Raw genomic sequence first — 26450 nt, 5'->3', positions numbered from 1 at the left:
ATAAAATAAAGCACAATACTCGGGCATCGGGCAGCACCTTACTAAAATAATATCACATGGTCATCCTCTAATGCTGATTTTTAAACCTTGCATGTATATGCTTACTATAATGACAAACTACCACCACAATCAATAAATCATCTATGCCCCCAGACAGGTAAACAAATTGTTACTTACATTTGAAACTACCAGTTAACCCTCAACTACGGGTCAAGCATATCATTGTATACATATAAGGTATGTATTAAAATAGATCTGTTGCTTGCGACAGGTCCTTGTATATGTACAAAAAGTTCTACTTGTAAAACTACATCTGTTCATACAGTTAATATGTTCTGCATCAGAATATTTGCGCTCTAGCAAGTACAAACTGGTTTAGAAAAGTCAAATGTAACAGTGTGAAATGTAAGAACATTTTTTTTCTCTTGTCTAACAATATACTCCTTCAATTTCTTTCCTGCAAAAGATATATTTACGCATTTTTCTATGTGGAACGCTGACGTGTAAAAAAGTTAATACTGCAATAACACGTATATCTAAAAACATACATTATTTGAAAAGTAGCGCATTGTGATATGGCATTTCCGAATCTAAATGCAGTATCTTACATAACACATCAGTTGATGATATAATTATATGATTGGATTTCACAGAATAATGTGCACCCAGAAAAAATATATTAGAATATATAGAAGTCATAAACTCTTTATTACTGTTAAATGTATATGTATCAACTAAATATAGTTTATCAAACACTTTCAGCATCTAGATTTGAACGAAAAGACTGCTGGTGGCAAAGTAAATATCCTTTATTTTTGTCAAATAATTTGTAAAAATCTATCATATAATTATAATAAGAACAAGGAAGAGTTTCGGTGTAAAAAAACACGCGGCTGACGTACACTAATAATGTATTGTTGAATAAAAATATATTCTCTTTAATCAAATTTTTTAATAAGCCCTAGATTATAACAGTGCCGGCAAAGGGAAGAAATTAAACCTGTCAGTTACGTCATTTTCATTAAACACTTTTGTTCCTGAAAAAGAATGCACAAAACTGATAAACAATGACATTTGTTAACGGAAATCAAGGTATTAAGCATTATTTGTGATGTGTATTCGTATAAAATGTATAAAATTAATGCAGTTTCTTGGAAGAAGTAAGAGGAATACATGTAACATTGCATTAAAGCAGTGATCAGAATGTTTTATCGACATACCCGAGTATTCAAATTATTCTGTTCCCATCTGCATAATAACCTGCATTTCAGAAAATGATCAGTTAGGAATAGTGTATATATGTGTCTGCGATGAACTACTCAAAACAATTTTCGGTGTGCGGTAGAGGGCGCTGTACAAATCAATTCTATAAAAATTAACCTCTGTGAATGTTCTCTCCCCTAAGATTGTTGTAATGTTATCAGGTCATGTATATTTACACCGCAGCAAATGAAATGTATAGAAATCATATGAAGTGTGTACACAGGTTGATGATTTATTATATACATTAAAATGAAATATCATATGTTATTCAAAAATAGTGATGCGTTTATGAATTAAAAACCTTTCAAAAATGCAAATAGATTGAAGCTATCTCTTCAAATAAACGGAAACACTGCCAGTTGGAGAATTACTTTCAGGGTTATGTTTTCATAACTTCGTCAAATAACTTTTATGTGCAGGAGTGACTGTTTTCATTGTTATTCTCATTGCAATATTAAATGCACCTATAAGTTAGTAACAGCAACGCTTATTTACAGCCATTATTTTCCTGTAACATGTATATAGTTCACTGACTTATACGAATTACGTTTGCATTAACGATGTACCAAAATGTATACAAGTTACCATAATAAATTTTGTTTTGTCGTAAACTCGTAACAGTTTACTCATATGGTCAACACATCCGGAAGACTGTGGTACGATTGTGCAATACTTACTTACTACATATAACATGGACGAATATTTGAGCAATAAGTAACAATATCTAATTACCGGTATATATATCATAGTGTTGTAAATACTTACACACTCTGACATATGTCCTATTATTGAACCTTGTCCTAGATTTGAACCTTGATTTATCACGTGATCATGATTATTGTTTTCCAGCTGTCGCGTTGATCTCGACCTCAACATTAATAAGCCAAAAAAAAATCAGGAAATGGCTGTACTCGATTTCTTATGTAGAGTATCTTCAGATTCTTGGCAAGGATATATTATATATGCAGAATTGTGTGCTTAATAAATCAATTCTTGAATGCGTCATATATTGAACACGATTATATTGAACAATGACCGTATTTAATAATATTCCTGTCTTTACAAAACCCACATATGATCACATATCAAATTATGAACAATTTGTAGCTGTTAAAAAAACAAGGAAATAAATATGGAAACACAGAAGCCAGGATATGTATTTATTTTAAAGCGTAGAGTATGTTGCATAGCAATATGTTTTAGCTTCATTGTGATAAAACTTAAAAGCTTATTTGAATCACAGTCGAGTACATTTCCTTGAAAACACTAATTCTAACGCGTATAATATAATGTCGTATGCACAATGCACTAACTGTCTCATGCACAAGACTTGGCAATGAAAGACATAGCTGTCCCGATATATTTATCATTTTGTGTATTAAAAAGATTAAATGCCACGTTTCCGAAATAAGAAAACCATTCTAAAGTAGAAATCTGTATAATATATTAGTAGATGTTTCATTTATTAATTTTATTTGAAAGCTTTAGAGCCGACTAAATTACTGACTGGGGAAAACAACGAATCATGACATGTGTCTAAATTATTAAGAACATAATTACATAAGCCCAACATTGGAAATTAAAGTAACCCACAAACATAGACAATTTGGAACGCTATTCTTAATAAGATATGTTATATATTTATTTTTTGCTTTTCGGTGAAATACTGGAATATGTCGGTGAAATAAAATTGTTATTTTTACTGTTTCAAAGAAGTGAAAATATCATTTATTTCTTTAATGATACAGAGCTACACTTGAATGCTTAAGAATATGAATTATAGATAATCGGAATTCCTTTACAAACTATACTTAGGTAAAAATATAGACGTATACAAATACATTTATTCTCTCTACTGTATTCAAATGTAAAAAAAAAACAACACTATAGAAATTCCATAGAACTTTTTTTGTTTTTGTTTTTTCAACATAAATATTGTGGCTTAATGACATTGGGACTTCATGGCGCAATGCACGTGACGTTGAGCGGATAAAATTAATATAATCTGGTCCGAGCCATTTAAAATGAAATAAATTGAAAATTTGTTTGTTTTACATGTAAGATGGAAATACTTTTAACTCGTGGTTACCATATTTTACATTTTCACTCTGCGTCATTTCCTGAATATATTGCATCTGGTGTTCACTCGGTGAAATACATTTCGATCTTACATTGACACAAACAATTATACTCTATTGTGTATGGATTTTTATACAACACTTTTGTCTGCTTAATACTAAATTTGGTAAGTCTAAATGAACTATTGTATATATTGTGAATAAAAGTAATACATGAAAACAAACTCCTAAGATGAAACTTAAACGCTGATTCCTTCACGTTTTTGAATAAGAGTTGTCCTCTATTGATCATGTGTCTTTATTATTATTATTGGAATGTGTATCTCATGTTTATGTTATGTACATACTGAGAACTTAATAATAAACTTGGAAACTTGGTTTTAAAAACCAGTCGTCAATTACAACCGTATATATAAACGTAAATTTCTGATATAATAAAATACATTATGGAAGACCAAATCCGTCATTCCAGTTCACAGACAAACAATCGTTGAAGTATCATTTTACAGCAATTATATTCATGTCCAAGAAAGGAAAACAATAACTTTTTTATTGGTTAACTGTTGATATCAGTAAAATGCAGACCACTGTGAGTGACTGAATAAACGAATCTAATACTAATGTCCAAAAAAAGAGTAACATTCCAAAATAGTTTTTTTCGTGTTTTGAGAAGTTATACAGTACATTGTACTGGATTATATAGAACATACGTAAGATCTCAGCTTGGCTTACAGAACGACACAAAAGTCTAGATAAAGAAACAGATATTTTAAAAATATGACGCACACCATAGCATATTACTAAATATTTAACAACATTTCATTTGTTTTTCTACAATATTACTCTAATTTGCAAGAAAATAACTTTTCTAATTTATACTTTTTTCAGCACACTATAAACGTTATATATATTACACACATAGTTCACTTGTCTAGGTGGTCTGTACTGGCTAGAGAAAATCAATAATACGGTAATTATTTCTGTAGTAGGTCATACGATAATCGATGCAAAAATTATACATGTCAAGCGACTGTCCAGTTAGTATGTCGATGTTCAACGGATTTAAAATGATGACTGCTCAATTTGATATCTGCTAAACTTCGGTATGAGTAGCTAAAATTCTAATATTGAAAACGGAGAGGACATTTTTCTATCTCATTTCTTTTTTTTAAAACAAAATCTGTATATTTTTGACAGTTTTAATGTTTGGGTCGGTGTAAATTGGTGTATGACCATTTTTATGAAGTAAGTCTCTCATATTTCTTTAATTGCTTTATGTTTAATTGTACATGGGCTAGTGTTTAACGTGTTATGTTTATGAAGGAATCATATTTTATAATGTAACTTCTGACATGTGTCGTGGAAAGCGGGACTCCAATAAACGTATTGTCATTTTCATTGTCTGAAATTGTGCATGATATGTATTAGTATTAAGCAATATTCTCTTATTTTATTGAATGGCGTGTCGGCCGGTCAGTTGTCAAACCCATTTAATAGCTTCGACCATAGACCGTCAGGCTATTCAACAAGCGTTTAATTACATAACATCAGAAATAAACTTTTTGATTTTTTTGGGTTCAAGTCTTGACTTTAGCAAAGCAAAATTTGGTGTTGACCTATACTTCGCGTACAAAGCACATACCATGAAAAGGCGATTCATACAAGGAGTAATGTAATATTGCATTATGTTAAATTGCACGATATTAGCATGCAGTGAACGTAATGTCTCCTGTAAAACAGTATATTTTAAGAAACCATCTACATCCATATTGATCCACGTACCAAATCGGAAATGCTAAGAATGTCCTTATTTTGTTAAGTAAGGTAGAACGTAATGAAAAATGCTCGAATATAGTTCCAAATGCAAGCAAAAACTTGCGAACGTATTACGTAAAATTCAATTTGTGGCATTTGCGCATCTTTATATGAGTTTCAGATTAATACGGACCCTATACGTTCAGTGTGTAATTTTTTATGTCCGATCTGTGATTGGGTATATCAGTGTAGTGTAGATCAATGAATTAAACATGTCGTCGCTAATGTGCATGTAGAATGTTGTAAAGCAAAAATAGTCACAGATATGTGTCTGTTGACGGTTTGACATGTCATTAAAATGTTCGTTTTTGTGCGACTGCTGATCATAGGTATCAATAAAATGATATAATGTTGAATATTTCCGTCTAGTTCTAATCAGATTGTCTGGGTAATTTTTTGATTTTTTTTCGAAATGGTATCAATTATTTTCTTTCTTAGCAAGGAGTAGAATAAACCACACATTAATGAGAAAAACAACTAAAGGATACAATTCTTATGTAATTCATCCTTTTTTTTGGAACTAAGTTAAAAAATTGTATTTTGTAACCTATCGGACTATCGTGTGAACTAATGAACCCAGACTTATGGGCGGTACGGCGAAATGTATTTCACGTTGTTATAGTGTGTCCGGGAAATACTTAGTTTGAAATGTAAATACATATTGAATATAATTCCTAATCGCCCATGCCTTCGAGCAGTATGACTATAATATGTCAGTCATTTGATATCTGATAGAGACCAACTATTTCAGTTATAATTTGGAAAGATCTCTTCTAACGTTTGAAGGTGTTTCATGTAAAACGGGAACATAATACGTTGTTTTCGGTCCAAAAGGGAAGGGTACGTGTTTCCTAGAGAAAGAACATTTATGTGAGTGGTTTTCGGGCAGTCTGTTGCTGAAGTACCCAGTAAAAAATCTTGCTTACTTAATACTGTTTGGAAAATACTGGTTTTCAACATTTAATTATCAAAACAACAAAACCTGCAATGTTCAGACGGGCCATTTTTTAGGGTGCTTAGTAAAAGAAAATTGCAGCTCCGCAATACATGCCTCAGGTTCACACATGCCTCAGGTTCACGACAGATATAGCTGTACTATCTATCGACAAAACACGCCTTTCGGACAGAAGTAAGGAGTATTATACATTGCTGCTCTTGACATGTTAGGCGAAATCTGTAAAAGTTTTTGCAAAACTAAAGCGGCACCTAAATTTCATTGTCATGCATATGCATTATAAACAACTACATGGCGCCGCCTCAGTGTTTTGTTTATTGAAGAGGCTTTTTAGGTTTTTGGATGCTAGGAGCAAGATGCAATTTGCCTTTTTGTTTTGCATAAATAAATTTTATACTTTCACTTTATGTTCATAGCCAGCTTAAAGAACACAATCACAGACAATGCAATACTTTGGAGATGTAAATCGGTAACTAGGCGATTTGGGGGATTAGTAACCTTATCATATAAGATAGTGCTAAACATTCAGAATGGAAGTTGATTGACAATCACACATTAATTTTATGTAAATGACTCGAAGAAATTGGTAAACAGGGATAAAATTAGTTTTGGTCACACCCTGTCGCTAAGAATTGCAGCAGTTATGATCATCATATATAACCCAAACAGACAAAGTTCCGCCGTCGAAAATGTAGGTTACACGTGCCCAGGTCTAGAGGTATTGCAAACGCATACAACGGACATGTTCTAAATGTTCAAACAAAAATAAATGTCTTTGATCATGCAGTCCAATATGTAACAGTATTATTGACAGGTATATGTAACATTTTTAGAAAAAATGTCGACTTGTAAAATCTTAAACGTATGAAAAAAGAAACATACTATTTCATAAAATAAAAAAGTGGAAAACCACAGGTCGCCCAACACGATTTAAACGAAAATGTTGCAGTGTAAAAATTGTATCAGAAAATGCACGTTCAAATCGTCATCGTAACGACACATTGATAGAGCCATTCCCGACGACAGCATCAGTATATATATTAAATAACAATCATATTATGTGTCTTCCTTTTATTTTCGTGTGTCTTCCTTTTATTTTACAAAGTCAGTGCATCGTCACTATGCGGCTAGCTGCATCTACGTCCAACATAATGTCATTAGTGTTAAGCACAGAAGTGACTCCTTTGTGAAATTTAATGTTTATTGCCCATTGTCTAAAGAGGTTTTATTCAAACATATAAACATCAACACCAAGCACGCGTATTCCCACCTTGGAAAACAAGCAGACAATATAAAAGTCTTTATATTATGTAATTTGATAAAACTATGTTCAAACTGACTTCAGGTATATAATTTATGTATCATATATATTGCCATCATATGTTAGTCTTCCTATTTTATATATAAGCTGTTCTAACATCCGAAATACAGGTCTTACGCATTTCTATGTGAAAATATCCCCAAACATCTTACTCTTTGTTGTAATTTGATTTCTTGTTTCTACTACGTACGTGAAATAACTGTATCTTACACCCAGTATACCTCCATTTGCTAAGAAATTGTCATCGACAAGAGCAATTTTTCCTTTATTGCCTTGTCAACATCACCTGCACTTAGGACGGAAGAGTGTTCAAGTTATTGACCGCCTGCTGGTTTAATTATTCGCCCTTTGCAAGAAAAACTGCTGTCATAACCCCATATGCAAAAAAGAACAACACGGCCTCAGAGACTAGTCAGAATATAACAAAATAAACACGTATGTTTGTCCGTGATATGATGTCAAATTCTGTTTTATTAATTACATATTCAGAACCTATTCTAACTGAAATATGACCACAATAAAGCAAGATAATCTTCTGATTGCTTTGAACGGACCTCTGAAAAAAACCATTAGTACTCGAACCGAAAAAGTTTCGCGAAGATTTTTTTTTATGAACTCCGATCATTATAAAACACTACAAAACCAAAATAGAGTAAATAGTATTATGATAGCTCTATTTTGTTTTACAGGATAGATGGTAAGCGTGGCATGTTCATATGTTACACCTTTCTACCTAATCATTTAAATGGACCACAGGTCTTACCTTTTAGAGAACTAAAAGCAAAGTTTTGTCTCCATCGAGCAATGTATAAAGTTAATGTTATCCTACACCGGACACAGGGCCTTATTTATTGGCATATAGAAGCGCTTATCATAATGAACTATTTGCATTCTAATTTCCGCGGATGTTTGCAATGAGTATTTCGAAATAGTTCAAACATTGAAAGTGTAATCATGTATTGGCCATGTTGATAATCTTCTAAAGCGTTTGCTGATAATTTGGTTAAAGATACCTAGAGCTATCTATTTGAACAATATCATATGAGCCGTGCCATGGGAAAACCAACATAGTGGGTTTGCGACCAGCATGGATCCAGACCAGCCTGCGCATCCGCGCAGTCTGGCCAGGATCCATGCTGTTCGCTAACAGTTTCTCTAATTGCCATAGGCTTTGAAAGCGAACAGCATGGATCCTGACCAGACTGCGCGGATGCGCAGGCTGGTCTGGATCCATGCTGGTCGCAAAGCCATTATGTTGGTTTTCCCATGGCACGGCTCATATATATTTGAATTTTTGATAAGCTATTTTGAGGACATAGTGTAAAATTATACCAGAAATTGCACGCTTCAAATCGTCATCGTAACGACACATTGATAGAGCCATTCTCGACGACAGCATCAGTAAATATATTAAATAACAATCATATTATGTGTCTTCCCTTTTTTATGAAGTCGGTGCACCGTCACTGTGCGGCTAGCTGCATCTACGTCCAACATAATGTCATCAGTATTAAGCACAATAGTGACTCCTTTGTAAAATTTAATGTTTATTGTCGTTGTCTAAGGAGGTTTACATTCAACTCGTTACATTTTTATTTAAAAAAGCCAATTATCAAATGCTTTGAGAGAGGTAACATGTTTGTCTATAATGTTTATTGGTGTACCAAGTAGTCTGTCCAGTTCTTTGAACAGTAACCGTAAAGTGTTACCAACACTTTGGCGTACGTGTAACCTTCATAACACGTTGCTACGGAAAATGTCACAAAATATTACCTTTTTACCAGGTGTTTCCCGCTTGTAAAGAATTTTCTTCACGTTTTTTAATATGTTAGAGGAAAATTCAATCTCGTTACAGATCTTAACTACTTCTTTAATAAAATGCATTGTTCGATCAAAATCTAATTTGTTAAAGGTCTTTAAAGTTGTTCGATACACTGGTATGTTCAAGTGTTTTGATAGGAGCCTAGGTTAACTGAACGCGATATAGTATTACGTATACATTTCAAATAGGCGTCATGACCGATTGAAGTAAACTAGATTTAATGACCACCACTTTAAGAAACATGAAAGCGTGGTCATTACGCGGCGTCAGTAAAGTATACATTCATAAAACGCAGATAAATAGATTAGCTGATTAACAATAAATAGCGAACATCGTATATATCTTAGCGAAAATAATATATGATGTCTACACGAAAAATGATGTTTTGCAAAGATAAACATTTTCGAAGTTTTTATACTTTGTGGGTTTCTTCATATCAAATCTATTTTTTGTTCTCTGCAAATTGTTATGCCTAGCTTTTAAGCATGTACCTGTATTCAGTTCTACTTTCTGTCAATTAAAAAGGACATGGCTTATAACTACACCATTGTTATCATGTCTTATATTATTAACTGACTGAATAATATTTGCTGTAATGATAAATTCAGCAAGTGTTTGCTTCATCTCGGTCAACACAGGATTTTCTTGGCCAAAATCAAATTCCTTTTGACTGGTTACCGACTCGGCCGTAAGCAGTACAACCCCTGACCAGTTCCGCTAACTCAGTTTTAGGCTACCTTGAATCTTGAAAAAAGTTTCTTTAACACCAAAATAACCTTGCTACTATTATTAGATTTCGAATACAAATGTTTTATTATTTAGTGCTTAAGTATCTACAGTAACTTTTTATTTTCACAAGAAGTTTGTCAAAATTAACGGAAGAAGTGCACGTTTCCATTTGTGTAAAACTAGACTACAAATAGTAATAAAGACTGTCACAAGATTTTAAATTTTTACAATTTTTCTTTTATTTTATATGATAGTAACTAATGCCAGTCTATTGTAGAGATTTTCCCCAGGGAAGTGATTGTAATATTATCAAAATTATGATATTGGACATTGGATATAGACTGATCTCATTCACAACCTTAGAATTAAAGATTATATAATATATGTTAGTCTAGGAGCTAGTCAAAAATTTAACCGGACTGTCGTTGCCGACGCGCATTCAAGTGGCGCTCTCAAAATTATGCGTTTTACACGGTTGAGCATTAGTTCCGTGAATTTGACCGAGCTTGCGGCATTTTGATTCTACCACACAGAAGATTTGTTTAATATTTAGGATGGTCCTCGCTGCGAGTAATCATGACCATAAATCAGATCGATTTTTACATTCAGCAGTTATTTGAAAAAAGAAAATTGTCTTTCTGTTGACTTTTAGTGTTCATATCACAATTTAATAATGAATTAATAATGAATAAATGTATTAAGCTTTTTAAGAAATATTATAAATGTACTTAATAAAGCAGTCATTAATTAATTAAATTCATAATTGATTTAATTATTTGGCCTATGACAGTGGTAATGGTCTCGAATATGCTTTCAGGCAAATGACACGAAAACTACAATAAAACGGAGAATATAGGACAAAATCTGTGTGACTGAAGCGTTTATATACGTGTTACCTGCTGAGCCCTCAACACATGTAAGTTCTAGGCCTTTAACTTAAGTGTCTGCTGGTTGCCTTTTTGACCTTCAATACACGTGCCTGCTAAACCTTTAAACTTCTTAACACATATATGCATTCATCACATGTGCCTACCTTTTTGTCGCTTTTAGATAGGGTCATATTATGATATTAATAATAAAAATTATGATGATGATGATGATAATAATAATAATGATAATAATAAAAAGTTGACAAAAATCAGCTTTCCACGAGCCCCTCATGAAACTAAAATATATATATATTTACAAACATCCCTGGATGCTGAAAGAAAAACTGTTCAACAGACATGTAGCCTCAAGAGCTTAAAATTCAGACTTGAAATGAATATACATCCACCATTATACGAAATTATTATTTGCTCCACTTTACATATAATGACTTTAATTCACTAACTGAAGATATTTTGTATAAGTCTTGCAGTTCCTCCTCGTTGAACCGTTTATCCGTATAATAAAAGAAATATGTGTTGGCGATACATTTATTATGCGAATTGCCTCGTATATTTTCCTCGTGTTTCTCAGTACCTTTGACTTTACCGAATTATCACAGGAAACACATAGCATATTACCATTAATTTATAGCTTACGTCATACATGATGGTTAAAATATACTCTTGTTATTTACGGTTCCAAAATGCTTTAGTTTAGGCAATGAAAAAAAGCGCTTTCTCGATTTATTTTCATATAATATTCTAGTATTGCCACATCCAGAATAAGGACAAACCCTGTGCGATAAGTACACATTAAAGTTAGGTTTTAGGTGCGTGTTTATGAAAAATTCTGTCTTTGTTAATGTAATACAATAAAATGTTAATAACTACGGAGTCCAAATTCTGTAATAACTAAGAGCATATTATGTCAATTCCGTGATCTTCAAAGTGTGCACATTAAGGGATATTTTTCTAATAATGTTAATGATTTTCGAGTTGAAGGGAACAACGTAAATTAAATGATAAGGCAAAATACTAGAGTATATTGGTTTTGAAAGAATAGTAAGAGCATAGTAAATACAAAAAACAATTAAACGTCTTTTGAATAAAATGCATTAATGCAAATGTTGACATATACGGGCGCAGAAGATCCTTAGTAGACGATAAAATAGAATAATGTATAATTGAAAAAATGTCGATTATGTCATCTTCGCTAGCTACAAAGTTATGAAGCACGTTATTAATATATCAATAGCGAGAAACGCATTTGGTGCTATAATTGACATTTAGCATGATCGATCATTTATAAATAGAATTAATGTGAATGATCTCAAGACTAAATCTACATGTACTTATTCACTTCGTTGGGGCCGAAAGTTCGATTTGAGGAATACTACGTCGGTATCATGTCATCAGGAATCGTACGTGTATGAAAACCTATAATGCTGTTTTGTAGAAGGCCCCGTCATCAGTAATTTCAAAAGTTGTTATGGAAGCTGGTGAGGCGAGATCTAATGCATGATAAAATAACAACTACTAGTCCATCCAGTTACAATTACAAAAGGGATCTAGAATAGGAACAGTGTACTACACTGTCTTTGCTGTTTTTATCGAAATTCCATTTTTTTCTTTCCTTGGCTATGGCATGCAATAATTACGAACCATTCTTAAACACATACCTTACCATCAAACAGAACTTACTTACCTTGTCGCTGACTTACAACAAACTATATTAATAGTTTAAAGAGCCGACGAAATACACACGATGGGCGTCTTCAGATGTTGTTTTTGCAATAAAGGGCCGTGTAGATATGTTAGACCTCTCCGAGTGTTACATTATTATATGCCTTCTTTTGTATCGGCAACTTAAGCACTGTCCACCAAGAACATAATCATTAGGAATCCTACAAAAACGTTTTGACATAAAGCTCTGAAAACGCTTTTTATCATACATGTAATTGTCTGTAAATCACGTTGTCCTGTGTTTGTAGCAGCATCGTTCTTTCACTTTCTGATGCAGGAAGGTTCTATAAAATACAGGAAAACAGCCTTCTTCTTTGTTGGCTGATTTCAATTATTGTAATTAAAATTCGTAGCAAATAACGAATTGTAAAGATTTTATTGAAGCTAAATTCTTAACATGATAGTGTTTGATGTCATGTGAGCTAACTATGTTCGATTTTAATTTGTTTTAAAACTGTCTGTTTAGGAGCAATGAATACTAAATGTGTTACAACTGTATTAGAAGTCTTAACAAATTTCTTGTGTCCATTCAAAACAATGCCTACTTCTGCTAGTATAAAACAGAATTCCCAAAACAAAAAACGGTTTTACAGAAGGTTAAGAACAGAAATACATTTAATTTTCAAGCAGTTTCAAGCCTACCTCTTTTGCACACAAAATTGTGTACTTTTAATTATATGATTTTGCAATTACCCTGAATTCCTTTTTTCGTATACCCTTGATTTAAGGTTTAATTCTACAGTCGTCCCGATTGAAACTGTAAAAGACAGCTGTGTTCCTAATTAAAAATACTTAATATGCTTAGTATGTACGTCAGTGTTGTTTTTCTTTTTCTATAGATAAAAACCTTCTGCTGCATGTTTTATGTCTTTGATCCATAGTTTGTTCAAAAGCATATGACATTGTGTAAGTAAAACTTTAAAGAAGAAATGTTAAATCACCTAAACGTTGTAACGGGTGTTGCATTGCTGTACGTCACTCACATGAGATATCAATTAGAAAGTGAACATATTGACCACTATCTAGTAGCTAATTTTACGTTCACTTGTTTATACTGTTACAGAGTTTGGAGCATGACTCCACCTTATCTATTTTGAGAACTTAAAAGACACTAGATTTTCCAGATGTGCGGTTTGCTTTGCTTCTTTATACGTTCGAGTAAGATTAGTTCCGTCTTCTTGGCTTATTGTTGATGGAGAATGTAAACAGTTTCGGAAATGCTTGATTACTGCCGATTTAAAGCTGTTTAAAATCAATAGATCTTTATATACTCCGAATGATTTATGCCTGCATCAAGTGTTTATTTCAACGATGACAATGAAGGCGTGGTGAATATGACAGATGGTACATGAAATCTTATAGTAATTGATTGATTACAAACATACAAGCAACCATAAGAAACATTATACTTAAGGAACACTGATGAGCGCCTGTGTAAAACAAGTATGTACCTTTATTTTAACCAATTTAATTTTATAAAATCTCCTCTGCAACTAAAGTCGAAACGGACAATGTACAATGTAGACATCTGCTGTAGAATTTAATCCTTATCATGTTCAAAGGCATGTGTTGAAAACTGATGCATACGGCTTTCAAATAGTTTACTTAGCATTATACGTATGACTTGCCAAAACTGTCATTCTTAGTTGACAAAGCGATGCATTTCTCTTAGTCAAAGCATGACGTAAAGTTACGTATAGACAGGGGAGTTCAACCCAGTATACGTTTTCATGAACTCCATTTATTTCAGAATACTTTGCGTTTGGTAGGTCTGATGCTATCGTTCTGCTTCTTGGCATTTTTGCATCATTTCCAGAATAATTGGAATATAAAACTGTTTCGACAACCTTTGAACACAACCCTCTTAAATACTCTCTGAGATCAATTGACTTTATATATTCTATGTGATCAACGCCTCCATGATTTCTTTGTTTGCAGTGATATTTATAGTAATTGAATCAATTCTAGCATTGTTTTCACGTGCGTTCTTCTTCCGTACTGACAGATCTCAGACCGTTGTTAGGTTTTCTACATACAGTGTCATTGTATAGCAAATTCGAGTTCATTTTGCCTGTACGCCCCTCACTGATGTGGGTTCGAGCCTCACTCGGGGCGTCGAATTCTTCTTGTGAGGAAGCCATCCAGCTAGCGTACGGACAGCCAATGGTTCTATTCACGTGTCCGACTGAGATGAAATAATGCACGGAAGGGCACCTGAGTTCTTTCTCCACAAACAAAACCTGGAAAGTCACCATTTGACCTTTAATTGTGTTGGCCAAAAACAAAAAATGTATTTGTATATTTCATATGTTGACGGACAATATTAGTATATAAATTAACATCCTTCTTCTCGTATGTATTGTTGTATAGTGTAATGAAATATTTCTTAAACGGACCGTATACAAGACGTTCCCCGTCAAGTTCTCTTTTGTTTTGTTTTGTCTTTGTTATCTACTTGGTTTACTTTGTGAATATATCCGTTATACATACACGAACTGCGTGCTTTGCTTTCGGCTATTCCTTTTGGGTCTTGGTAGGTTTTGTAAGAATATCCGCTTAAAGCGTTTCCTTTTCTCTTGCAAAGTGTCGTACATAGCGTTTCCTTGCTCTCAAAGAGTTTCCTTGCTTTTACAAAAATGTCGCTCATTTTGCTTCCATGCTCTCACAAAAATGTCGCACATAAGCTTTCCTTGCTATTACAAAATGCCGCACATGGCGCTTCTTTGCTCTTACAAAAATGTCGCACATAACCTTTTCTAGCTTTTACAAAAATATGGCACATGGTATTTCTTTGCTCTCGCACATGGCGTTTCCTTGCTTTTACAAAAATGTGGCACATGATCGCTTCCTTGCGCTTACAAAACAAATGCCACACCTTTTCATGTCGCAGATAGCGTTTTCTTGTTCTTACAAAATGTCGAATATTGCGTGTTTTTTTTTTGTTTGTTTGCTCTTACATGGCTGTCGCAGAAAACGAAAACGTTTCCTTGCTTTTACATAAATGTCGTAGAAAGCGTTTTTTTTTTCTCTTACAGGACTGTCTGTCTCAGAAATAAAAGAGTAGCATAAGAATTTCACGTGATGCTAGTGCCGTGCAATTTCGCTGACAGTAGATAAATAGAATTGACATCATATAACTGATTATTAGCAAGGTCACATGGGATTGTTTTTACTGTAAAAGCTGCATGAACCTTGTTCAATGCTTCTCCGCGTTAGTTTTAAACTTTCTTACATTGCTGTAGCGTTTCCTAACAACTCGAACAACATTATACTGTAGATGTTAAACTGTCTCATTTCAGTTGGTTTTTATTGAAAGACAATGTGCATATAAGTAATGTTTTAGATCTAGCTCGATCGTGATGAAAACTTGAATCTTATTTGAAACACTCCCGAGTCCGTATGCTAGAAAAACCAGAACTGCTGTTATGTAACAGCATGGACGTGGTCTAATGAAGCTTAAACCAACGACCACAAGTATCGTTTTTACCCAACATGTGATATTGAATAAACATGTGAAATATGTGAAACGTATCTGGTCAATCGTCATTTAGCTTTGTCATATTTTTTTTTCAAATACGTTTCAATATTTTCCAGTTACTCGTAATTTAATCTTTAATCAGGTTCATTGATAACATGTTATAAATTGGATGTACGCTGACTAATGACTGGGTCTGATTGGAGAATATTGATTGTACACGGACTAAATATTCGGTCTGAACTGAGAATACTGGGTGTACTTGGACTAAATATTCGGTCTGAACAGAGAATATTGGGTATACATCGACTAAATATTTGGTCTTAATGGAGAATATTGGGTATGCACTGATTAAATATTGTGTCTGAACGATCTCCAAACGTAAAAAAGTTAAAAAGTGTCCATTACCAACTTTTCAGTTCTTAATATATCAACATTTTCATAGAAAATAAACATACAATCCTGTAACTCAATAGGCGATATTGTTTTATATGTGTTGGCATTTTTATATTTTTCCCGGTACTGTATCAGTCAAAATACGCTGTCAAAATGTTTCCCATTATTCACTGCAGATATAATGCGTGTAAGAGCGATCATCGTTTGGTGCATATATCACTATTCTTGACAGTGACAAATTTCGCTAATTAACTGAAGTTTCCTCTTTTATTTTTGTAGAACTTTAACGTTCTTGAAGTATAACATGGGTGTTACAGTATTTATGATTCACGAAATACACTCCCATATACTGTAATTGTTTTAACTTTTTATACACTATTCCAAGGATTAAATTGTAATTATTCTCTGGCTATTTTCATATCAGAAGTGATTTCAAAAAGCGGATAATTTTGAATTTTGTTAGAAAATCCATTTTATACTTTCACACGTTTGACGTCGTGGGAGTGAAATAAAGTCACATCACTTTATTCAAAGCGTTCACGAAAGACACTCGTATAAAATACTCTTTTTCATATCAGGCAGTATAGAGTTTTCATGTTGTTTTTTTTTTCATATAAATTGATAAATGTCTTGCCCGAAGAGTTAATATAGGACTACTTTGAAGTGAAATATTTATGACAGAAAATCTGTTAAGTTTCAAGAAAATCTATAAAAGATGCATTAGAAGCATAAACAACAACCGAGCCAAATTATGAAATTCAGCTTATATTTCTTCTTATTAAAATACTTGAACGAGATGTACAAAAAAGAAGTCCTCGAGATAATATGTCTTTGCAAGAAAATGCCATCGCTAAAACAAAAGTTTTGATAATTATTCCTGTGTCAACTCTTTCATTAATACTCTTTAAAATCTTGCCGTTTTGCGAAATAACGAATGCTAGTACATGAAAACTGCTGTACGAAATAGTTTAAAACAGGATCTGCAAAATAGCATACGGACGAAAATCATTTTCGAAATGAAGAAATGCCGAAAGCTGTTGGAAAACAACGACAAAAGCAATTCTTACAGATCTGTGAAATAACGAAAACGTAAGAGCAAACACAGTTCAAAACAGCTCTGCGAAATAAAGAAATGACGGAATGCCTTTTATCATACAGTATACTGAATTACTTCGTATAGCGATATTCGTCTTTTGAGACCGCTTTTAAAGTTAAAACTAAAAAGGAGAATAGACAGTTCCACGTAGTTTCTTTATTCAAACGGATTACAAAATAGTTTCATACAGAATAAGTAATGGGATTGTTTTAAAACGAGTTGCAGTTAGGTCAGGAGTCTAATAAGGTCATTTTCCTGAGAGAGATTGTCATATGTTACCAATGACAACGCCACTGTATCCAGAAGGTCAGGGTTTGGTATTCAATAATTTGAAAAAAATGCCACACATACTGGTGTTGTATCGATTCGCGGGAAACACACTGTTCAGCTGACTGTAATTTAGACGATATTTTTAGTTATGCTACGATTTTCGCAGCACTGCTGCTTATCTTATACAACTGTAAAACACATTACAAATAATGGCACCTGCCTTTTTTCTTCTTTCTTTAGCTCAGATTGAAGTTTCAACACTTGAAATTAGCGCTTAGCCTGAGCGCCCTTATGTATTTAAGCCGCTTTTTAGGAGTAACACAGTATATAATATATAACTTAAATAATACTTGATTTTGCGAGAACTAAATTATATGAGTAGTGAGTTAGAAAAGCATGTCCGGATGTAACTGTTCCTCAACATATTCATGCATTGTTCAGTCGCCGATTTACATAAATTTTAATGGTTATTGTATATAGATTTGATACCAGCCTATTCGTCCATTGAGCATTACCCGAAATACGTGAATTTCTGGTTTATGGCCTGCCAAAGGAATATGTTCAGCTTCTGTGCCCAAAGATCAAACTGAATTTTCCGCTTCACCAACGATCCTAAAACCATCCCCTCCCCAACATTATGTAATATCAAGTCCGTTATGATTTTATCATGGCAATTATATATTGTCAACCTGTGCATTATGAAAGCCCTTTGAACATTCTGCGGTAAAAGAGCTTCTCCTTTTTTATCTCTGATGTTTTGTTTTATAGGATTTTGGTGCCATTAAATCAGGTTAAAAACAATAACAACATATGCCGGTTGGACATCCCTCTGGCAGTTAATCAGATACATTTAAATTTACAAATACAACTGAAGTGCCCATCACAGTGTCAGTCTACGGTTAAACAGCAGACTTATAAGCATATAGGTATGCATATAATCTGCAAAAGACAAATATTTACCTGTTAATTACAGGAAATTATCTTGTATTAACTACCATATTATTTGCGGTATTTTCAACCCATATTTACCGTTAAAGAACTCCCATTTTCCCTGTTATAACCGCTTACGTAATGTAATTTACAGAACTGTACGCGCTTCGCCCGATTCATTTCTTTGCGCATCATGTCAATGGTAAAGTAATAAGTTGAGGAGTTAATCTGTCAATTACGCCTAACAGAATGCTTGCAGAAATCGAAAAACAGACCTTTTTAGACGCTGTCTATTGCCATATCGTACTTATTATAGAATGTGTATAGCTAGGGAATAATTACGTCTTTCTATGTAATTGAGACTTGATTTTTTGATGGGATGCGGCGAATTCGCAAGGGATGTTTTTAATATGGGTTAGAGAGGCTTCAACCCCTAACTCCATAAAAGTTTAGATTAAAAAATGTATGCAAACTGTTTTGTGCAGAGTCGGGTATGCGCTTATATTCTTAATTGTATTTTTTCATTATTTTTTAACATTAAACGTAAAATAGTTGCACTTTTTTTTTGCATCTCCGTAATGAGACCTTCCATTTGCTGATTTTGTTTAGTAATAATATAAATAAAAATGTGTTACGTACCATTGTTTAAGTAGTACCCTTCTGACAATTACGTATACGTATGTGCAGATTCGATGCTGAAAACAAAATTTCATTTATGGAATCCTTAACCGATTAAGATTTTATGTAAGTTGAGCTTTTGTATTTTGTTTCCAAAGTTAACGAAAGATTATGTCTGAATGTCACTAAGATAGACAATTTTGAAAGTGTTGCTCTGTCACACCCTATATGGCTCCTTTCGGATATAGCTCCTCTGGGAGCTGTATACGGAGCACGTATTCAAATATAGCTCGCCGTATATAGCTCCCTTGCAAAAATTGGAGCTATAAACGGAACACATGTAGCTCCGTTCCGCATATAGCTCCCCGGTCTTGTAATGCAACATTGACCACGTAGTTGTTAATTCATTTAAATAATTTAAGATATTGAGATTAATTTCTAAAAAGCGACTTAAAATATAGAATAGTCTGTATCCGTATTCTACGTCCAGTAATGTGTGTGACGCTGGCTCTAGGAGTACCTGTCAGCATTTTCACATTTATATAGTGAAAAACGAATACCGAGCTGCAAATGCCAAGCTCGGCTCCATTTTCATATATGTGAACAAAACGAACTTAATCTTTCATAGTAATAAATGAATGTCGAGCTTTAATGCGGAGTTCAGCTATTTTTTCGTATTTACAGACGTTAGAAATTTAAGTTAGCGTTGAAATATCGCGTCATCGTAGATGCATCTAAAGAAGGTAACCGCGTTATTCCCGGGAAAACACACATTCAGGATGTTTTTGTTTGGGCTTCTACACATACAAAACTAGATAGAATACCGATGTCCCTACTTTGTCACTTTTTTTCACAGAACAAAAGCATTGATATTCTCCATTGAGACTTCATGAAATGTATGTTAAATCTGGTTCACTGTATATAATATTTCACATGTGATGTCTAAAATCTATTGGAAGGGCCGTAACTTAACCCCTCTTTGCCAGTCAATACTTCTGTACAGTTTTGCGACTTTGAGGGCAATTACTTTATTTTGTCAAGGGCTCTAATGTGGTCCCATACAAAAATAAAATCGTCACTTACGTTTAATTAACATTTGTTTAAATTTGGTTCACATAGTTCAGAAGATGGATGCCTGTCATAATATGATCAAGTATGTATTTGGACTAAATCAAGGGCCACAACTGCCAGTCCAGACACAAAAATTTAAACCCAGGTGCCTAACATCATTTATCTTTTTTATATAAAGATTGGTGATTGTCAATCAAATGATACCCATTTTCGGGTAAGTACCTAAGTAAGCTCGCTGTCTTACTGATTCGTACGCACGGACAGAGAAGAGCAAATTTTTATGCCTCACTCTCTTCTCAAAAGGATTAAAACTACTCTGCCACATACTGATGTTTTGTATTACTCATTTGGAGTCATATTCGTATTTGCACATGCTTGCGTTCATATACATCTCCTCTATAGCGTGTTCCAAATATATCTGCCCTTGCTCACATTCTTGAGCGGGATGTAAAGTTAAGATGAAACTGAATTTATATGAGTTTTAGATTTTCAGAGGAACAGCTTTTGTATCCAAATTAGGTATGTAATTACAGCAAACCGTCTAGCGTGAACGAGTTTTTTGAAAGTTTAACTTGTTTAAGAAAAAAATAATTGACAATAAAATCATTGAATATTAAAATCTATAAAGCTTTTTTTCTATTAGAAATTGCTTCCGTACACATCAATACTGCATATGAGAACTACTTTTAAAATCTTTGAGATTGGATAGCTGGCGTCGAGAATGAAATGATTTCAAAGAATAAGATGTATGCGTTTAATTACAACGTTCGAAATAAACTGAGATAAAATCACTAGTTTGAAAGACCTCCCATGTTATGCATAGTTTCATAAATTAACTCAGCTTGGATATGTAGGTTCGTGTAGTGTTGGATAATACATTAAATGTCTAAATGATAATTTCCTGACATTGATTAATGGTTCTAGGAGTATTTAGACGAAACTTATACAGAGTTTCACGAGGATTTTCTTTTCCTTGAGATATTCACTCTCAACTGTACGCAAACGAATAAAACGGTTGTTTTAATTGTAAGCAATGAGCGTAAGGAGGCTTAACCCATTACTCCATGGATACGCATTTAATCACATGTGCGACTAGTGTAGATCCATATCAGCCTGCACATCCATGCAGTCTGATCAGGATCTGCACTGTTCACATTTCAGTCAGAAATTCTTAAATGAACTTAAAAGCGAACAGTGCAGATCCTGAGCAGACTGCACGGATGTGCAGGCTGATCTGGATCTACACTTGTCGCACATGTGACTAGATGCGTATCCATGGAGTAATTGGTTAAGGGAAATAATTTTTATTTTGTAGGTATAGTACTTACCTATAGTCACTACTGCAACGCTTTTAAAACGTGTAAATGAATTATTTGATCGTTTGATCGCTGCCTTTGAGACACATGCGAGAAGCCGTTGTTGATCCGAACCTTTAAATGGTTGAATTTGTGGTAGAAATTCAGCTTGCTTTGAAGTCCTCTGCTGCTCGACCTAATGCCCGGAGAGGCAACCGGTCTAGCTTGCTTTGAAACATTCAGATGTCCGAACTAATACCCGGAGAGGCAATCGGTCCAGCTTGCTTTGAAACTTTCAGATCCCGGAGAGTCAACCGGTTCAGCTTGCTTCAAAACGTTCAGATGCCCGAACCAATGCCGGAGAGGTAATCGGTTCAGCTTGCTTTAAAACCTTCAGATGTCCGAACTAATGCCGGGAGATGCAAAGTGTGTTTCTCCTCAAGAAAAGCTGAAAATACCTATGTGACTCTGACCCCTTACATAGACAATCATATTTGTGAGATTACAAAATAATGTAACAATCTACAGGTAATGAGAAAACATGGATTTTGTAATGTGGGGTATGTTAAGAAGAATTTATATAAACTACTCAAAGCCACACAATATTTACAGATAATTCTGAGAAAAGTTGCAGAGGTTTCTGTTTTCTATATTGAACAGAAAATGTTGAAGTTGCATTCAGCTTGCCAAACAGACACTTTGTAAGTGTTTGTTGGCGTTAGTTTTTGCATTCAACCTTGGTTTGGATGGCATGGTGGCATTTGTTATCACAGGGGAGCGGGATGAACAGACAAATATTTAGCATAACGTCTAGTCCAGTCATAAAACGCACAGATTGTGGTTATTGTCTTTCTCTTTTTTATTTTGTTGTTTTAGCATTTCAAAGAATGTGTAATTAATGACTTTAATACAGCGAACTTGATATTAATTCGAAAGTATTTTCCTTTATTGCAATAAAAAATCGAGCTTGTAATTTGTATTTGTAATAGTCATATGTGTTATGTTTTATGCTGAATGAATTTGTTATTTATTGTATTGTTATAAACTTTTAAATTGAATTTGAATTTATTGCTAGAGCCGCCAAGACAACGGTCTTACTCTGTATTTAATTATGCGTCAGAAAACAAATAATGACGAAATTATTTTCTGTTCATCGACCCCTTGGCTTTGTTATGCATGTAACTATAAACAGAGCAAAACATGATAACAGTAGAAATGCAATGTGCCTGTTTTCATAAAAAGATCTCATATATGGATTAAAAAATAAACTTCAAAATTGTTTAAGAATAAGTCTTTGAACATAAATTTGAAAGGGTTCAGTTGTAATTAGAGGCTTTTTTATAATATGTACTTATGACTTGTAAATTAAATTTACCCTGGATATTGATTTTGCATTTTAACAGACATTAATCTATATTCTAGGTTGCAGTAGACAGTAATCTCGTCTTTGGACAAGCCATTAAGACCACCCAACGGGTTTATGTACATCTGACTAAGAAAGTATGGATTTTTCAATATATAATGTCTCCAGCAATATCATTTACATTATAATTATATTGTATAAAAACACTTCTAGTGTATATTCCCATAATTTCCTCAGAGCATGTGATATAAAAATAAAACAAACAGTTATATCTCAACGATCCTTTGAGTTAACATCACAATTACTTGACTGACAAGGTATACATGTATACGTGCAATCAATGATATGCCTTTGGATCGATAAGGGGCGCTTGATCGGAATATCTCTTACAAATTTTGTTTTAAAATTAATGACACCGTAATTCTAACCATTTTCTCGAATTCAATGTAGAAGTACAAGTATGGGCAGCCCAAGTATGTGGTAAAACAATAGAAGGGGGTGACATGTATGATGCTTCTATGTTCTCGTTATCAGGATCAAGTATTTTTAAAGCAATCATCGCAACAATTCATTGCTTATATTCAGCTACAGTGACAGCTTTTATGTAGTGAAAATGTCGTTCTATTGCATGATAAAATGTGTTTCTTTTTGCTTAGCGCTTTCTGTTTAATATTTAACATATTCCGAAAGCAGAATCCAAATAGAGTATATCCGACATCAAGGAAATTTAATGGACCTCGTAAAACACGAACAAAGAGTAACATAATGATCTACTTTTATTGAAATTACAATAACAATGGTGCATGGAAACTACCTTGAGATCGTCTACAAACAACGAGTAACATAATGATTTTTTTTTAAAGTAATGTTGCATGGAAACATTTATGTGATCGTCTTCCGAAATTAGAACAACGAATAACATAAGATTTACTTAAAGTAATGTTACGTGGAAACTATTATGAGATCGTCTTGCGAAATACGAACAACGGGTAATATAAAGTTTTGCTTTAAGTAATGTTGCATGAAAACTATTATGAGATCGTCTTTCGAAATACGAATAACGAGTAACATAATGATTTACATTAAGTAATGTTACGTGGAAACCATTATGAGATCGTCTTGCGAAATACGAACAACGAGTAACATAAAGTTTTGCTTTAAATACTATTGCATGGAAACTGTTATGAATTCGAACAACGAGTAACATAATGATTCACTTTAAGTAATGTTGCATGGAAAGTACATGATTATTTAGGTTTTGTTGAAACTATAATAATAGTACATGGAAAATATCGTGAGATCGCTTTGCTTATATTTTTGCTATTTTCTAACCGTTAACATATTGTGTTAGAATAAGCTGCACGTACATTCATCTTGAAAGGAAATCGATGGTAAACCGTTTAAAAATCGAGGGAATGGTGAGTTAATGGTTTGTTAATGAAGGTAGAACATATGGATGTGTAATGTCAAGAAAATGAAATGTCGGTGCATAGATAAACTGTGTTCTAATGACATATAAATTGATGGAGAAAAATTTACATTATTTTTCTATTTTTAACACATGCTTTTAATTCAGCAATTCATGTAAATACATTAAATTCATATTGGTTTAAAAGTATATGTCTGAGATCTTGTGTGTAAATAACATGCTGTCAATACTGCAGTCAGAATGAAAACAGAGACTAATATAAATTCACTTTGGATTTAGATTATTTTGTCAAAAGTACCTCCATGGTGATAGATACAATCAGAAATGAGGTGTCGAGAGCGACTTATTTAAGTTGTGAACTTATTTCATAATAGACCGGAAGCAATTAATATACACTTAATGATTAAACACTCAATCTTTAGTTTCGTATCTATTAATGAAATTTAAAGCTGATCTGAAAATGTATAGTTCGTGTTTTTAATTGTTATTGCCAAATCAGACATAGCCTTACTTCGTATGTTGGCAAGTCAGAAGCTGTTATCATGGTTATACAACTGAATAAGTCGGCGATTGTTTTGGCTTGAAGTAGGTGGATTTGATGTTCACACACATTATCCTTCGTATCATGTAATTGATTTTGTAATCTAAATTTCACAATTTTTCCTGAGCATTTGGCTGCTTATTGAAGCCCGACTGTGATACTTTAGTACTGCTTAAGCGTGGGTGCCATAATAAATTTGTTGTCTTTATTTTCTAAACGCTCGACTTTTAGATGCCTTGGGAATTTAAAAGAAAATACTTAAAAATTGCAGTTGACATCAAATATTTACTTCTGCAGTATGAGACATGTATTAAATGTTTTGAATGGTGTTGAAACTATAAATGGTATGAAGTTAAGTTGTTAATTATACATTTGAAATGCGAAAGTCAAGTAGCATTCTTAGCACATGGTCCACCGTTTTATGATAATACTTTTGTCATCCTTATTCTGAATTCTTCGGAGAAAATATCATTCAAAATGTTTACTTTAGGGCATATTTGCGTTCTCATGAGTTTTGGAGAATTAAACAAATACATAATCTTCTAATTGTCGTCTAAAAGTCTTTGCATATAGTGTATATATTACAATTATTGATTAATTTTCCTTACATTTCGTTTATATCTCTTTTTATACGGCATTTTGATGAATGAAATGAATTCATTATTAAGAACATTTAGAAATTAATAAATATTCCTTTGTTTAATTAATTATTTCACAACTGAAATAGTTATATTATTGTCAAGGGGGTCGATTTTTCATTTCAGAGCAGAAAGCTTTGCAAATTATGACTTCTTTTAAGAACAGCAAAAATATTCAAAGAGATTTTAAAAGCGTTCTCTTTCGATATAGTAATTTACCGAAACACTTAAATGCTAGGTTTGCAAACAACTTTTTTGTTTTCCAGCATGGAAGAGTTAAAGCAATAAATATGTAATATATGGGTCGAGGCCGTATATGTATAAAAAACCATCTGCTAAAAATATCATTCAAATTTAATTTGTAGAGGTTTGAAAAATTTCTGTGCAATCCGCATATGATGCAATCACTTTCCATGTGTATATATATATATATATGTCATTGCACTCAATAAAACGTTTCTTTTGATGTGCTGAAAGATACTCTCATTTCGTTACTACTAATTGTGTAATCTGTTTTGAGTTGAAAACTAAGAATTCATCAAAACGAAATATGTATGTTATGTGCGGATCAACACACTCAATATTCATAATTAATAAAATAGTGATTACTGTGTAAGCCGATCTAGAAAGAGAACCGGAATAAATTTCGTTTAAAGCTTTGGAAGCACGCGAAAACCCCATGCTGTTCTCGCATGTGTATTTTATATTCAAGCAGATGCGAAGAATGGCATTT

At 33.3% G+C, this 26450-nt stretch overlaps 1 protein-coding gene across 11 annotated transcripts in view; it reads left to right on the top strand.

The window, feature by feature from the left end:
• LOC123561998 (uncharacterized) overlaps positions 1-26450 on the top strand; it is a 94730-nt gene that overhangs the window by 4948 nt on the left and 63332 nt on the right. For 6 of the 11 annotated variants that reach the window (XM_053531053.1, XM_053531078.1, XM_053531071.1 and 3 more), the window contains exon 2: positions 10801-10899. The exons of 2 other annotated variants lie outside the window; for them this stretch is intronic. The gene's annotated coding sequence lies outside the window, so the exon portion shown is untranslated. Of the gene's footprint in view, positions 1-10800; positions 10900-23168; positions 23247-26450 lie in introns of all 11 variants that reach the window. 3 more of the 11 variants (XM_053531018.1, XM_053531042.1, XM_053531034.1) reach the window with 2 other exon arrangements.

Source organism: Mercenaria mercenaria, chromosome 2, assembly GCF_021730395.1.
Source record: "Mercenaria mercenaria strain notata chromosome 2, MADL_Memer_1, whole genome shotgun sequence".
Classification (NCBI taxonomy): domain Eukaryota; kingdom Metazoa; phylum Mollusca; class Bivalvia; order Venerida; family Veneridae; genus Mercenaria; species Mercenaria mercenaria.
Note: the sequence above shows the minus strand (reverse complement) of the source record. Positions and strands in the feature narration are given on the sequence as shown.